The sequence below is a fragment of the Mustela nigripes genome, chromosome 3, assembly GCF_022355385.1.
Source record: "Mustela nigripes isolate SB6536 chromosome 3, MUSNIG.SB6536, whole genome shotgun sequence".
In the NCBI taxonomy this organism is placed as follows: domain Eukaryota; kingdom Metazoa; phylum Chordata; class Mammalia; order Carnivora; family Mustelidae; genus Mustela; species Mustela nigripes.
In genome coordinates, this window is record NC_081559.1 from 2,118,498 (window position 1) to 2,136,387 (window position 17,890).

A 17,890-nucleotide genomic window follows, 5' to 3' on the forward strand; every position below is an offset into this window, starting at 1 on the left:
GCAGAGACCGCAGAGACGGCAGAGACCGCAGAGACCGCAGAGACCGCAGAGACGGCAGAGACGGCAGAGACCGCAGAGACGGCAGAGACGGCAGAGACCGCAGAGACGGCAGAGACGGCAGAGACCGCAGAGACGGCAGAGACGACAGAGACCGCAGAGACGGCAGAGATGGCAGAGACCGCAGAGACCGCAGAGACCGCAGAGACGGCAGAGACGGCAGAGACACAGAGACCGCAGAGACCGCAGAGACAGCAGAGACCGCAGAGACGGCAGAGACCGCAGAGACCGCAGAGACCGCAGAGACCGCAGAGACGACAGAGACCGCAGAGACCGCAGAGACGGCAGAGACGGCAGAGACGGCAGAGACCGCAGAGACGGCAGAGACAGCAGAGACCGCAGAGACACAGAGACCGCAGAGACGGCAGAGACCGCAGAGACACAGAGACACAGAGACCGCAGAGACGGCAGAAACCGCAGAGACCGCAGAGACCGCAGAGACGACGCCCGTCCGGTTGTCTCGGGATCAGCATCTTCCCGCAACAGGTTGCCTTGTCTCAGCAGCTCCTCTTTTCAGGAAGAACAGAATGAAAACCGCCAGGGGCAGCACAGGAAATGCATAGATATCCACCTCGACGTCCGTCGCTTGAAATCAAAATACTGACAACCTCGAACATTTTTTAAGAAATGGAGCGTGACATTACTACCCCTGGGGTCAGGCAGACCCGCTGGGCTACTCACTGTCTCTGCTCCACTGAACGAGTTACTTAAACTGCCTCCTCTCTGTTCCCAGCTTGAAAGTTGGTGTAATGATACAACTCCCTTCCTAGGCTCATTGTGTGATTTACCTGAGTGTAAGGAAATCATTTAACACAGAACTTAAGACACAGTTTTTTCTCAAAAAAGATTAGCCAGATTTTTTTTTAAAGATTTTATTTATTAATTTGACAGAGAGAAATCACAAGTAGACAGAGAGGCAGCCAGAGAGAGAGAGAGAGGAAAGCAGGCTCTCTGCCGAGCAGAGAGCCCGATGCGGGACTCGATCCCAGGACTCTGAGATCATGACCTGAGCTGAAGGCAGCGGCTTAACCCACTGAGCCACCCAGGCGCCCCGATTAGCCAGATTTTTAATGTCTTCAAAACTTGTCTTCGCTTGTGGTAGTCATTAGAACTATTTGCCAAATATTTCGAGGTGCACCTCCATTCCAGGCAAGTGCTGAATTACACTCCGTGGCCTTTTTCTGGTTGAGAGGGCAGGTGACATTCTGGCCAAAAGACAGTGAGCAAAAGTGATGCATGTCACTTCCTCGTCACTAGGAAATCCTGTACAAGTCCTTGTCTTTGGCAAAGTGACCACTCGTGTTCGGGCAGATGTCTGGCCTCCCGGTCACGCTCAGCCTCTGAGAACTACCGATTAGTAAAACTCTCATGTCGGTCCACAATGAACACACAGGAAGGAAACATTTCCGGTCCTAAGCAACCAAGATTTGATAACCAGAACCTAGCCTGTCCTGCCCAACCCATTTCAGTTCTCAACATTAGTAACGAGCTTCTTATAACCTGTAACTCAAATCAAGGGCACCTGGGTGGTTCACTCAGTCCAGCGTCTGCCTTCAGCTCAGGTCATGATCCCAGGGTCCTGGAATCGAGTCCCACATTGGGGTCTCTGCTTGGCAGGAAGTCAGCATCTCCCTCTCCCTCTGCCTACAACTCCCAATGCTTGTGCTCTCTCTCCCTCTCTCTGTCAAATGAATAAATAAAATCTTTAAAAAATATATTTAAAAAAATAAATTAATATGCCATTTTGAAACAGGCTTTTATACAGACCTGGTTCTGTTAACAAAATAGCTAAAAATACTAAGAATGCCTAGTACAAAGATATTGAGGTATTACCTGTGTTATATAAAAACAACAGAACTCTTTAAACAATGTAAAAGAAGGAAAGGAAATACTTACTGAATATATTTACCAAAGCTTTCCTGACCCAAGGATCTTACCAAAACTCATTCAATATTCAAACGTTTTTTTTTTTAAGAATTAGTAATCAATTATTTAGAAGTCTTCTAATTTTATTTTCTAATATTTGAGTGTTCCTAATCAATAAACACTTTCTGTTTAATGTGGCAACCAAATACAGCTAGTTCTTGTAAAACCAAGGATTCACCGGAATTTAAGGCATGCTTGAGTAACAAAAACTTTGTTGGAGTGTTTACTGTTTGGAGAAGGGAGTTGTTCCTGCTAATTTTGTTTGTTTGTTTTACGAGGCCACTCACGGTATCCATATTGACACTTCAGAGCGAGCCTCCGGTTTACTATTGTATAAACATGCGTGTGTGTGCGTGTGTGTGTGTGAGAGAGATAGAGAGAGAGAGAAAGCACAGAAGAAAGCAATTGGGAAAAGTTCTTTTGAAACCATATCCTTTAAGGAGAGAGAAAAATGGAAACACAGAGTGAGGCAGAGGCTACGATCCTTGAATGTGAGCATCTATCTGTCTTCTGAAATAGGTGACCGTGACAAAAACTGGCACTGCTCCCCTTAGTGCTAGACTACACGTCAAAACTTCCTCAAGACTTGAAAAATCACAACTGTATTTTACTTACTTAAGTCTTGGATCTATCGGCACCTGAACTTGCTTATAATCCCAGGTCTTACACCTCCAGAGAAAGTTAAAACAATTTGGTAAGATGCCTTGAATTCTAATCATCTCCATGCATCCTGCAATTTCTCTTGTGTGTCATTTCACTTGGCGTTCACAAAAATCCTAGAAGATAGGCAAGGCAAGAAAATATCATCTTCATGTTACAAAAGGAAAACCTGAAATTGAGATAAAATAACCCATTTCCAGAAGGTCACGTACCACAGCTCCAAGGCAGGACTAGAATTCACCTGGTCATCTAACGTGACATTTTTCCCAACGCTTTCAGCCAAACCCAGGAGCTAAGACATAATCTCAGAGCTATTGGTAAAAGTTGCCTCTAAAAGTAAAAAGGGAAAGATTTTTAAAGCTATGTATCCCTGGGGAAATTCCTTTGATAAAACTGAATATCCCTTAGAGGTAAATTTCTCTATTCTCATATATTTTCGTATTTTTCTCTTATTAACTACACCCAGAGAATTCTTCCATGAAACAAATGAATAGTCCGCTGAGGCATGAACATTTCTGATTGAACAAATCGTTTAATGAGGATACTACCTATCTCCCGAGGGAACACCGAGGAGCGCATTTTCTGTCAGTGTCGTGACATTCCGCGACATCCCGCCGGCCTCTGCTTCAGCACCCCCCTCCTCCGCAGAAGCTCACAGGTGGTCGAACAGCTGACCCAGGACAGAGGGAGCACTGAAGGGGGCAGGCAGGCCAGATTGCACAGTTGGGTGCTGCATTTAGTAAATTATAGCCAAACAGCTTCTAGTTGCGTCCTAACTGTCCATTTTCAGATGGTACTTCTGCCAAACACCAGATCACTAGGGCTTATTAAAAAGCTCAAATAGCACATTCAAATTTGAAACTATAGGTCTTATTTATTTCTAGTTTTTCAGCTGGCAGACATGAAAAGAACTTTTGAGCAGAAAAAAAAAAAGATGAAGAAATAACTTACAGTGAATGGAAAATGTTAGGAAAGCGAGGGCTAGACAATTCTATGAGTCACTACTGAGATATCTAAAGGCATAGGGATTCCAGTCCACTCATTAAAGTGTGGGCTGAAATGTTGCTTTATTTTTCAAGAATTTCCATGGGAGGCACTTGGAGGGAAAAACAGGCAGTGGTCACATTTGACTACAGCCAGAAAAGGCCTATCTTGAGAGTGGTGAGACACTGGCACAACTTGAGGACACTCCGCTACACAGATGAGATTTCCAGTCGTAAATGATTTTCAGAGACCTGACAGCACTGTTTCAAAAATGAACATGATCCCTTAGAAAACTGTTCCAAATGAACAGATGTAGTTTCTAAAGTTAGTTTTAATTTACTTCTGGGTTCATAAATACAACAGAGTTCATGTTGTCTAAGATTTAAAATCTTAGAATGCCTATTTCTGAAAAGGGAGAAAAATATTCCAAGATAGGAACCAATTTTAGATTCACCATTTTCTTTGTAGGCAGAAATTGTCACTATTAAGTGTTCACAACAGGAACAAAATGAAGAAACGTCACCCTGCAGATATTAATTTAGAGTGAATACCGTAACATCTACTACCTATTCTGGTGTTTAAAAGGTTTCACCCTTTGAGGCAATCTGACTGAATTTGCGAAGCGTCAGTTCTATCCCTGAGAAGCCCCGGTGGCACTGCAGTCCTGGCCCATCGTTGATGAGCTTCAAGCTGTGGTGTCCTCTGTAAAAATGGAATAATAGTACTTAATTCGGGGAGTTATTGTGAACTTAATTAAATCACACCTACGAAGTACTTAGCGCAGAATTCATGGTAGTCGTTTTTATTACTAAATTTTTAATGCATGTTTTCCCACAAGACGGGAAAGTGCTGACTACCGTCGGTGCTTCGGCTCTCCGGGTTTGCCGCCGACCCTGAGGTTCAGCTGCGCAGGGCCACGAGCACCGTGAGCGCGGACCGGTGACCCGAGCCCGGCCGGGGAGTGCGGGCACGTGGCGTCGCGCACAGCGAGGGCCCCGCGTCGCTTCGGCCCGAACCGCGCAGCCCGGCCGGGACCCCTGAGCGCGGGTCCGGCGGCCGCGCACCGTCGGGGGCCCGAGCCCGGGCCAGAGCCCGCCGTGCGCCCTCCTCGCGCGTAACGCGGGGCGGCCGAGTGCGCACTGGACGCGCGGGGCCCGCAGCCCCCCGTCCCGCACCGGCCCCCGCGCGTCGCCGCGCGCTTTACGGAAAGTGACACTGCGGGGGCGCGGGGGGCTCGGCGGGCGGCCTCGGCCTGCGGCTCGGGTCATGGTCTCGGGGTCCTGGGATCGAGCCCCGCACGGGCTCTCTGCTCGGCGGGGACCTGCTTCCCTCTCTCTGCCTCTACTCACTGTGATCTCTGTCGAATAAATAAATAAAATATTTTTTTAAAAAAAGTTTTAATCATTCAGAACTTCAGAAAAATGCACATGGAAAAAAGTTAATTGAAGGACCAGGACCACAGCAATGTTGGATGGCCATTTGATGCACCACAGATAAAAACATATAAAGTTGTGATGATTACAACAGTGTAGTACAGGTGTAACAGCAGGCAGGTAAATCATTTAATAAGTAGTAGTGTAATTGAATAACCACTTAGAAAAATTAAATTTTAGGTCTTCCATTCTGACGCCATATTAGAATGATTATAAATGGAGAAAGAGTGAAGTCAAAAAAAATTAAGCCATTAAAAATGGGTATTTAACTATCTAAAAAATGTAAACAAATAAAAGGAGAAATTTTTAAAAAGAAAAAAATCTTCTTGCATATTTAAACTTTTCTATAGCAAACTGGAAAAAAATAAATAAAAATTAATAGTTAAGAGTAAATATGACTTTTCTGAATTGGGAAGGGTTTCCTATACAAGAAAGGAAGAAAAGACAAGACTGTTAGATGTGACTACTTAAAAGAACCAAATTAAAATACCATTCTACTTAAATCAAATTTTATAACAAAATCAAGAGGTAAACCACATTCCAAGAAAAACATTTGCCTTAAATTTAACAAGGCATAGAAATAAATAATTCTAGGAGATCAATTAATTAAAACAATTAAAAATGTAAAAGAATATTGGCAAATGATACAAACTTGTATTTCATAAAAGAATATTCATAATTAACATGGAAAACCAGTTAATCTTGCAAGTTGGAAAAGAAGTAAATACTAAAGCAATAAAGTATAAACTTTAAGACACAAAAAGAGCAAAAACTGAAATAGATATGAAAATGTCAGGCAGTCTAGTCTGCTGTGTGTAAATGCCATAGACTGGGTAGCTTATGAACAAGAAGTTTTTATGTCAGAAGTCTGACACCAGAGTGCTAGCATGCTCAAGTGTCGGTAAGACACCCTCTCGGGATGTAGATGGCAGACTCATCAGGCTGCGGAAACGAGTAAGCTAGCGCTGTGGGTGCTTCTCAGGGCACGAATCCCATCTGTGAGGGCTCCATCCCCATGACCTAATGACCATCCCAAGGCCCCACACTTCCGATCATACTGTAGAGTAGATCTCAGCATATGAATGGGGGGGGGAGCATTTAGTCCATAATAACTGATATACAATAAGGAAGTATTATCATGCATACATAAAAGGATTATATATTGATTAAATTTTCTACAGAATAATTAACAATCTCTCTCAATAATCTCAAATATATTTTAATCCTTTGCCACAATTTCTATTTTCTATTCTGTCCTAGATTGTTATTGAAGATTTATTATTAAAGATATTATAAAAACAAAGATTTATACAAAAAATATTCACATAATTATCAAATAAAAAATGAAAACAATAAGAAATATTCCATAATAATGGAACCAGAAAACAAATTAAGGTTATATCTACATTGCACAATAATATACAAAAGCTAAATATACATATAAAGAGTATCCACGGGTGTGAGAAAATTCTACAAGTTGAGAGAAAAAACAGTATACAAAATGTGTGTTTTTGTGTGTTCATGTCTGGAGCGTGTGCGTGCATGTGTGTGTGTGTGTGTAATCTCACTGAGGTAAATTGGAGAGAAATAAACAGAAATTGTTAACAGACCCCTGAGTAGAATACAGGTGATTTTTATTTTCTTTTTTATAAGAATTTTCTATAGAACCTACTTAAAAATAAAATAAGGAAATCAAAAGCACTCTTAATGTATTAGAAAAGCTTTCATTTGTAGTTAGGTTATTGTGAGTTATTTGCAAAATAGCCCTTTTTTACTTTTTAAAATTTTTTTAAGATTTTATTTATTTATTTGACAGAAAGAAAGTATAATCAGGGAAAGCAGCAGGCAGAGGGAGAAGGGGAAGCAGGCTCCCCGCTGAGCAGAGAGCCTGATGTAGGGCTCCATCCCAGAACCTTGGGATCATGACCTGAGCTGAAGGCAGATGCTTAACGGACCAAGCCACCCAGGTGCTCCAAAATAACCCTTTCTTAAAGAAAATATTCAATCATTTATATAAATTATCATGCATCAGGTTTGTTTACAATGATGTATATTTGCAAAATACAGTAGTGTGTTTTAGTTATTATTAATCCCCCCAAAATATGACCAAAAATAACCTTCCCAAAATACTTCTCAAATATAATACAGTGTCTTTTACTAGTCTTAATACCACTTTTTGATTACTTTTATAATGCTAAAGAAATAAAAATTGTTAAAGAAATGAATTCTATAATTGAGAAACTGAAGATAGCTACCAGCTAATGACTGGGGACTTTTTGCATAACAGAAACAATGTGCATCAGATTTTTTTTTAAAAAATATTCAATACTAATGTAAAAATACAGATGCATAATATTTAGATTTGAGCAAGTTGAACTGTATCACTTTATCTTCCAGAATTTCCCAACATCCCATTTGAGTATTTTGGGAACTAGTGTTGAGTCTAGTGCTCAAAGGATTTGGACTGATAAAATAAATTTGAGATTCCGTCTTGTATTTATTGAAAACACACACATATACACACACACACACATACATTATTATACGAAGGACACTTCAAATCCCTTTTAGAAGGAGGTATGCTAGACATAACAAATACATGAATGGTATTAAACCTCAAAGTCAAGGAAAATGTCTTTGAATGTAAGGACCCCTGGTTGAATTAGGGAGGCCACCAGAAATGTACAAATTCATAGATAATGGTTTTTTGTAGATTCCAAAGTACTGAACTTCATCCTTGATGATAAGCACATTTTAGTAAATAAAAAGTGTTTGAAAATTTTATATGCTGTTCTTCTTTTATGCTGATAAAATACAATATGTCAAAGAAACATCCAGTTAAATTTTCAGAACACTTAATTAAAGCATTTAAGCACTCTCATTTAAAGAAAGCCATAGTGACTCTTAGCTAAATTCCACGGATTGATTTCATAAACCTGAATAAACATTTCATACACTTTGGGTGTGGAGAGTCTGCTCTCTAAACGGTTTAAAGAAACCCAAGTGTCCTGGTGGTTATCTTTGTATTCACTCAAGTCAGAAGACTGGAAGGTTTAATGTTCCACTCAGAGAATGTAGCTCTATAATCTTAATGACTCCCTGGCAGTGAATAGAAAGCACCTTTTCTCATATTGCCACACATGCTACTTTGAAGATTCATTAACTCCTACAACTGCTCACGTACAAAATGACAAAATCCATAAAACTTTGAGACACTTTTCATTTTCTCAGTTGTAGTTTCTTACACTTGAAATCCATTATTTCATTCCTGGCATCTCTTTCCCCATAACTTTATTACTACATTTGATTTTAAATTTATATTTAATGATGGATAAAGTCTTTCAGAGTAGGTGTTACTCTCATTCTAGAAATATTTCAGATGTACCATACAGTGTGGTTGTAAGCCACACTCTCAAAGAAACTCACTTGGAAATCATGACTCACTGTGTGGACAAGATCATTTCTCTTTATCATGACCTGAATTTTTACATCTTGGTAAAATATTTCCTCATTCTGTGCTACTCAAAAATTTTGGTTTTTTCCCCCTATGAACAATTAAAAAGAGAGCTCACTATATCCTACAATGTTTTTTTCCAAATCTTAGATTATGTAAAATGATATTTTAATAATATTGATAAAAGAAAATGAAAAGTACTTGTAGTTACTCAAAGAATTATTAATTTCATCTTAATTTTAATTTTAATTATTTTCCTAGATAAATTCATAACCCAAAAATGTATACTATAATGCTTATTTTTATTACTATATTTTTATCCAAGGACTACAAAATGCCCGAAAAATTTTCCTATTCTGACTGATAGATACATAAGAAATATAATTATCATTAATTGACAATTGTTAAATGACAATTATTATACCATTTTGAAAGAAGCAACGACAGCCAGGTTCGATTTTGACAGCTGATTACCACGCTTCAGCATTAGCTCTATGTTTTCTGGCTTTCAGCTAAATTTAATGAACACTACTACTCTCAGAGAAACTAAATTCTAATCTTATACCTGTGCCTTTGCTGTGTGACTTCGAACAAGTCGTTTAATCTCTGAGTCTTAATTTCCCCAACAAAACAGGGAAGAGACCTAACTAGAGTATTTTAAACATTTGTTTTATGTTTTAAAATAATATGATCCTAATAAAATCCAGTCATAGTACCACAAAAATTGCTTCTAATATAAGTTATTTCATGGGAAGAAACCTCTAAAACATTTTACTAGGTAGAATTTGTGTTTTTTGTTGATGTTGTTTTGTTTTCATTTTTTCTGTCTTAGAAAGGTATTGGCTTAATCAAATTAATCTTCTTTTTCTTTTGTTTTCTTTTTTCTCATCACTACTATTTTTATTTCTTTTCAGCATAACAGTATTCATTGTTTTTGCACCACACCCAGTGCTCCATGCAATCCGTGCCCTCTATACTACCCACCACCTGGTACCCCAACCTCCTACCGCCTGCACCTTCAAAACCCTCAGATTGTTTTTCAGAGTCCATAGTCTCTCATGGTTCACCTCCCCTTCCAATTTCCCCCAACTCCCTTCTCCTCTCCATCTCCCCTTGACCTCCATTCTCTTACACCGTACACAAAGATAAACTCAAAATGGATAAAAGACCTCAACGTGAGACAGGAATCCATCAAAATCCTAGAGGAGAACATAGGCAGTAATCTCTTCGATATCAGCCACAGCAACTTCTTTCAAGATATATCTCCAAAAGCAAAGGAAACAAAAGCAAAGATGAACTTTTGGGACTTCATTAAGATCAAAAGCTTCTGCACAGCGAAGGAAACAGTCAACAAAACAAAGAGATAACATACAGAATGGGAGAAGATATTTGCAAATGACACTACATACAAAAGGTTGATATCCAGGATCTATGAAGAACTCCTCAAACTCAACACACACAAAACAGACAATCATATTTTTAAAAAATGGGCAGAAGATATGAACAGCCACTTCTCCAATGAAGACATACAAATGGCTATCAGACACATGAAAAATGTTCATCATCACTAGCCATCGGGGAGATTCAAATTAAAACCACATTGAGATACCACCTTATGCCACTTAGAATGGCCAAAATTAGCAAGGCAGGAAACAACACGTGTTGGAGAGGATGTGGAGAAAGGGGAACCCTCTTCCACTGTTGGTGGGAATGCAAGTTGGTGCAGCCACTTTGGAGAACAGTGTGGAGATTCCTCAAGAAATTAAAAATAGAGCTTCCCTATGACCCTGCAATTGCACTCCTGGGTATTTACCCCAAAGATACAGATGTAGTGAAAAGAAGGGCCATCTGTACCCCAATGTTTATAGCAGCAATGGCCACAGTCGCCAAACTGTGGAAAGAACCAAGATGCCCTTCAATGGACAAATGGATAAGGAAGATGTGGTCCATATACACGACGGAGTATTATGCCTCCATCAAAAAGGATGAATACCCAACTTTTGTAGCAACATGAATGGGACTGGAAGAGATTATGCTGAGTGAAATAAGAAAAGCAGAGAGAGTCAATTATCATATGGTTTCACTTATTTGTGGAGCATCTCTACTATTTTTTATTATAGTTCTATTTCTATTCTTAATAGTTACCCTGAAAAATCTTAACCTACAAATTTAACTTGAGATAAATAATCATCTTTCTCTACACCATAATATACAAGAACCATAGAACAGCTCTGAACTGTGCAGCCATCTTCCTCATTATTTTTATCTAGTATTTTAGTTCTACCTTATTTTTAAACCCTCCAAAATGTAAGCATTTCACACAGTTTATTATTTAGATTAATCTACATCTTCACCACTTTTCCATTTGCTTCTCTCATTCCCTTTCTTTCTTCCAGGGTTAGTTGTCTTCTAATAATTAATTCCTCAGTAACCTGTAGGAGGTATCCTCCCAATCCTTATCTATCTCAAAATGTCTTTATTTTGTTCCCTCATGTTTTGTCCGTAATAGTCCTTCTCTCTGCTCGCTTTTAAGATTTGCTTTTGTATTCTACAACCCCACTCTGCTATTTCTAGACAGGGATTTGATTTTATTTTACGCCATTTTGATTTGACAGATTTTCTTCTTTACATCTGCTAAATTCTCCTCCAATAACTTATTTTACTATTGCTATTTTTTTCATTGTCCCTATTTTCACTGCTGAGATTCCCAGTAGGTACACATTAACATCCATGTTCTATCCTTTACATCTATTGACTGCTTTTCATTATTTTTCCTCTCTTTATTTCCTTGTGCTATAGACTCCGTTATTTCCTCAAGTTTGCTACAAGTTCTCTCTCTTGAACTATGTCTCCTTATACATGATACTTCTCGTTTTCTTACAGTTCATTTCAATTGTCCTCATTTCATTGTGACTTCTGCTGCACATGTATGTTTTACACGACTTGAACACACTCACACTCACCCCGATTGTTATTCTCCACTCTTGAGAGCGCTCACCCTCCTGTTTGCTGCTATACCTGCCCCCACTTGCACAGTGGTGCATTTGCTAATGTAGTTGTGACTTTTAGGTTCTTCAGGGGGTTTGTGTTTTCCACAGGGATCCAACATACCCGAAGTTATTCGACAGATAAATTCTGCACTTTTTGCCTGACAGAATACAGTAGATTTTAATGGGTTTTGACTGGTTTTTATTCCAGTTTCTGAGCCTGTATTTCCCATACCATTCAGGAAATATCAATTGTGACCCCAACTGGAAAACACCCAGGGTTTCAGCTTTTCATACTATCTTTTTTCCCACTTGAAGTCCAAAGCAGAGAGCAAATTATTAGGCTGCTTCCCAAGGTTTATGTACAGAGTCTTTCTGGTTCCATTTTGCAATCAGATCACTACTTTACAGCACTGGTCTTTAAGCTGAGTACTCAGTACCAGCTCCCCACTCACGGGGATCAAATGACAGGGCCCTCATCCTTACATAGGTATTAAATTCTTATCCCAAAGAACCTATATCAAACCCAAAACCCTTGTGAGAGTTCATTGTCTCAGCTACCTTTTGAAACTGCCTTTGTTTCTCTCACTTCCTGGCACGTTTAGGTTACCTTTTCTTTCATTGAAAATATCATATTTTAAATTATTTTAAATGTAGTTTTAAGTTATTTTAGATAGTTTTCTTTTTCATTTTGAGGATAATGACCTGCATTAGTTTAGTTCATCATGTTCTGTAAGTACTGAAATATAAACCTAAGGACAGACACACAATTCCAGACACATTCTCCAAGAGATTTGACCTCACACCCATGTCAAATAGTGCTTCCAAAAGATATTTGGAATCATTAGAAGAATGAAAGTCAATAACAACTTTAAAATATTAGAATGTACTGAGTGTTATACGGAAACAATGAATCATGGAACACTGCATCAAAAACTAATGATGTACTGTATGGTGACTAACATAACACAATAAAAAAAGGTAAAAGGAAAGAAAAAAGAAAAGAAAAGAAGGAAACACAAAACACACACAGAAAAATTTTTAAATAAAATATTAGGATGTTATATATGCTTGGTCTCCACATCACACTAAATGTTTGTATGACATGGAAAGTTAGAAAGGCCTAATCAAAGAATGAATTAAGACGTCCACTACTGTAAGACCAAGAGTTTCAAGATCATTAAATTTACTGAGATGAGGCAAAGCCAAGGTGAGCACACAGGGACGGATGTTACAACAGCTCGAGTGAGAAATAATTGGAATTTGGATAATTAACTTGGTGGCAAAGATGGAGAGGAGCCAATGAATCCAAGACATGCTGTGCCACAGGAAGCAGGAGAAGCACTTAGCAAGGTGCTGGGATTTTGGGAGAAAAGACAGTGAAGAAATGCATCCAGCATAATGAATTTCTAAAATAGGTGTATGGCTAGAATGCATTTGAGATTCTACAAAAGTTATAATATCCCACAAAATGTGTATGTAGAAAAATGTAGTTTACTTTATTTTCCTTTAAAGTTTGGACTCTGGGGCCCCATGCTGCTAAACGTAAAAACCTAATGGGGTCACCTTACAGCACACTCAATCCCACTGAGTGATTTTTAATTATCTCAGTTTGAAATGCAATCATAGTCTCTTTGTCCCCATTCACCCTGCCCTGAGGCTGATGCTGACAGGAATGCATACAAAATTCATCCCGTAATGGACCTCAGGGTCTCAGCTCTATCACACTGTCCTCAGGGCCTCCTCTGAAGGGTCCACATCCTGCCATGCCCTCAGGTGGCAAAGGAAAGATCCTGTGTCCTGCTGAAATCTGGGGGGATTTGCTCTTCCCCTCACTCTTCCATTTCCGTGAGGTTGCAACTACTGTTGACCCAGTGGGACAGACCTGGAACACGGTCCTTTTATTCTAGTGTCTTTGACACGTGGTGTGTACTGTATGCCAGGTGCAATGCCTACATTGTTTCCTCTTCTTTACTTCTAAAATACTCCTTATCTCCAGCCTGGAGGCTTCTCTGACCACAGGGCTGTGCCGCAACGGCATACGGACAGCACAGAACTCATCCGGAGGTTGGCCCTGCCGCTCCAGACACCCCTTCATGCCACTCCGGAGAATCCGGTACCTTTGTCTGCCGTCCGTCTCCTCCGACAATCTCACCCTCCCTTCCCCGGGACAAATGATGGCTCTGTATCTCCCTCTTTGAACAGAGACGGAGAATGGGTTAGAGTTTGGGATAACAGAGCACATCAGTATTTTCACTAATTGTTCTCTCGTGTCGGGTTTCCCAAAGAACCGGAGGAACTGAATGCATGGAAAGGAAGACAAAGACACGTACTGGAGCTGTTATCTGACTGGGTCGCCTTTCACAAGGCAGAAAATTCAGAAGTTGGCACAGGCAAAGAAGGTATAAATAGGAACTAGAAGGTGTAAATGGGGGGAAAAAATCCCTAAGAAACAGTAGGGGAAAACGACAAAACAAACCATAAAGAGAATCATCATAATTTCTTTAATGACTAACAAAAAGGGAAGAGGTCAAGGAAGCAATTAAAAATGGATAGAAGTTTATCAGTCAAACATTAAAAGGGTTTCTAAAAACTCCAGTAAATTATATTCCATAGTACAAAAATTTTGATGACTAAAATAATCAGTAATTTTTAAATTAATATCTTTCTATTATAATGCTTTCAGCTGCAAGTAACCGAAACCATGTCTTAAGATAGCTTAATGAAATAATCATTATCTCTCATTTCTGGAGGTCCAGAGACTCAGCAGATCCCAGGACAGGACGTCACTGGACCTCTGGACTCCCTATTTGCCAATCATAATTCTTCACATTTATGGCTAAACTTTGTCCTCAAAGACTTAGGTTCTTCTTATTTCTCTACTCCTCCTTCTTTATTCTTGGTTTTATTTTCAAGCTGGTACACTGCTGGTTATATCCAATCTCAAAAAATTAGCGAAAAAAGGAGAGAATGCCCCTTCCTATAGTGTAAGATACAAGGAAACTTATATGTCCCCAAAGACCTGTCCATTCTCAACTCACTTCTGGTGTGGAACCACCACCTTTTGAGCTGGGACAAGGGCAGTCGGGATACCAGAATTCTCAGAATGACACACCCAACGAAGAACCTCCAACTCATGATGGGACGGAGGCAGAAGGCGACACCCCACACATACCTCTCAGCCACAGTCATTCAGAGCTTAGCCTAATTATCAAGTAGCTGGGGTCAGGATTAGAAGCGATAATGATGGACTCACTTTTATTTTTTTTTTCAGCATAACAATATTCATTATTTTTGTACTACACCCAGTGCTCCATGCAAGCCGTGCTCTCTCTAATACCCACCACCTGGTTCCCCCAACCTCCCCCCCCCGCCCCTTCAAACCCCTCAGATTGTTTTTCAGAGTCCACAGTCTCTCATGGTTCACCTCCCCTTCCAATTTCCCCCAACTCCCTTCTCCTCTCCATCTCCCCATGTCCTCCATGCTATTTGTTATGCTCCACAAATAAGTGAAACCCTATGATCATTGACTCTCTCTGCTTGACTTACTTCACTCAGCACAATCTCTTCCTTAATTCCCTCTCTGTCATTGGTTTTCATCTAGTTTTCCTCAAAATGTCTCTGTTAACTTTTTTCTATTGGTTACGTTTCTATTCAAGTGCTATATCATCATCTTCACACCTACATAATAACAGCTAACATTATAGTGTGTTCACTCTGTGCTAGACACCTAAACTGGTCCTGTGATGGCTGTTCAGTATTCACACAACTATTCAAGATCCTTGCGTTCTTGTCTCCATTTTACAGATGAGGAAATAGCACAGAGAGGTTAAGCAACATTCCCAAAGTTGCAAAGTTAGTAAGTTCAGGTCTACAATCAATCTATTATACTAACCTTCTCAAATATAATTCTACAATATTGCAAAGTTGGATTTATTTCATTAAATTATAATGGACAAAAGCACAAATGTAAAAGAGAAACATGTTGAAAAACAAGAATTAAAATAATGATACCATTTCACTAATTTGTCTTTTAATTTTCAATATTTTTCCCACAACAAAAAGTAAACTTCTTTTGATTAGCTTTTGCCATAGCAGGATACCTAGGCTATCTTAAGTGTATACAGTTCCTGTCCTTCATTTTTATTCTGGGGTGTATTTGCAGAGTAGGGATGAAAAGACGTTGTTTGGCCTGAAAGTTTTTCAAGCTTCATTTTTTATATTTGGAGGGTGGTTAGGATGAAATTTATATTCCATTTCATTTTTTATGGGATGATGGTAATAACAAGATGGAAAACTTCACTACATATTAACAGTGTTAGGTGACTCTTGGGATTATATCCATGAAAAGTACCTTAAAAGCATATGAGAAACATCTGTATTTTAACATAAATTGGGGACTCCTTAAACAAGAATGTAGAATGTCAATGCTTAAAAACACAGGTGTCTGGGGCTCTCTGGGGAGCTCCAGTTTCTCCAAAGCTGCACACTTTACCCTCTGCAGTGTTCTGGAATCTTTAATGCAAACTGGCAGCCCCTAGATGTGTCTGTTTCAAAAACTGATTCACAGAGACTCGCCTTTGCACTCACATAAATGACAATTTATTTGTCATTTGATGAAGAAAATCTAGATGATTTTTATTTTATGCAAGATACTCTTTTAAACATTCTTCATAGAAGTCTAATGCCATATAAAACCACAACCACAAAAATGCCACTCATGTCACTGATTGCAACCAAATACCCAGAGCCTTAAAATTCTTATTTTTCCAGAAGCTGAAGTGAAAAGGGTGGCCTCTCATTGCAGATTTCTCCCATTATTTCTGTATTTTACTTGCCAGAACAATGAAAAACATTTGATCAAAAGGAGTACCACTGCAGTCTCAAACAGCTGGAACATAAGACATGAAATCACTTGTTTTTTTTCAATCCCTGCTTTCAATAATGCTTTGTCGAATCCCCCCTTTTTTTTTCTTTACTTTTTTTAAGGTTTTATTTACTTATCTAAGAGCGATAGCAAGAGCAAGCACAAGCAGGGAGGAGAGGAGAGGCAGGACCCCTCTGAGCAGGGAGCCCAAAATGGGTCTCGAGCCTAGCGTCCTGGGATCAGGACGTGAGCTGAAGGCAGATGTTTAACTGACTGAATCACCCAGGTGCCCCTCAATTCTCTTCTTCCGAACCCATAGTATCATATTTGGTAGATCTGATCATTTTAAGTCAGTTTTTGTTATTAAAATTAAGTCCAATATAAAACTTCAAACTCAATCTCATCACCCCAAGCTGGGGTAGTGAGAGGGGAGCGGCTCGGGCTATCTGCACGTCTGTATTCTCCTCCTGCTGCTCTTTTCCTTCCAGGCCTCGCTCCTTCCCTTGTGAGGGGCAGCGAGAAAGGAAAGGGAGAGGAACAAGGGCCTCTTCATGTAACTGGCTGCTACTGTCGCCTTCCCTTGGCTTTCTCTGCTTCCCTGGAGGGACAGGATGCCCGGTGTGTAGCAATCATCCAAAGGTTGGCTCTCCTGAGAAGGCTGTACAAGTTCTTGGAAAATTTTAAGAGGTTTCCTTACACTACAGTTCTCTGCTCAAAGAGAATAAGCTCCAGGTTAACCTCATTCTCCAATCCCAACTGGCAGTTCATCTACCCCCTCTCCTGTTGTGACCTCTCTCCCTAGCAAGAAGCCCTACAGGGGGAGTGTCTCAGCTTCAGGCTGCTCTAACAAACACCACATACTGTGCGGCCTAAACAATAAAACATTTATTTCTAAAGGTTCTGGAGGCTAGAGTCCACAGCCAGGGAGGCTAGAGTCCACGGTCAGAGTGCCAGCACTGTTGGGTTCTTGGTGAGGACCCTCTTCCTGTTTAAGTCCTCATGTGGCCTTTCCTTGGCCTGTGTACACACACAGAAATGTTGTCTCCTTTTCTTTTTATAAGGGCACTAATCCCATCATAGGAGCTCTATCCTCAAGACTTCATCTAAACCTAATTACCTCAAAGGTCAAAATTATCATTGGGGATTAGGGTTTCAACATATGAATCTTGGAGGGAAATAAATATTCAATCCATATGAGTAAGCAAGCAGTGATAAGTGATAAGTCTGCTTCCCTTCGTTGGTATAAGCCTGGTCTCCTCTTTGCCACACCAAATGCTAAGAATACAGGCTCTTTCCACTTTGCCAACAATCTCTCATTGTGTTTTTCCTCTGTTGAAATAGGCCAAGAGATAGTTTGGACTTTAAATAAAGATTGCTGGCTAAGCAGACATCCAATCAAGAAACACGATGTCAGCCTGGTAAGAACCTCCATTCTTTCCCAGGGATTCTCTTGGAGCCCAATATGGCCACAGCAAAGAAGGCATCTCTGCTCTTCCCCCCAGGGAGGGGAAAGAGTGAAGCC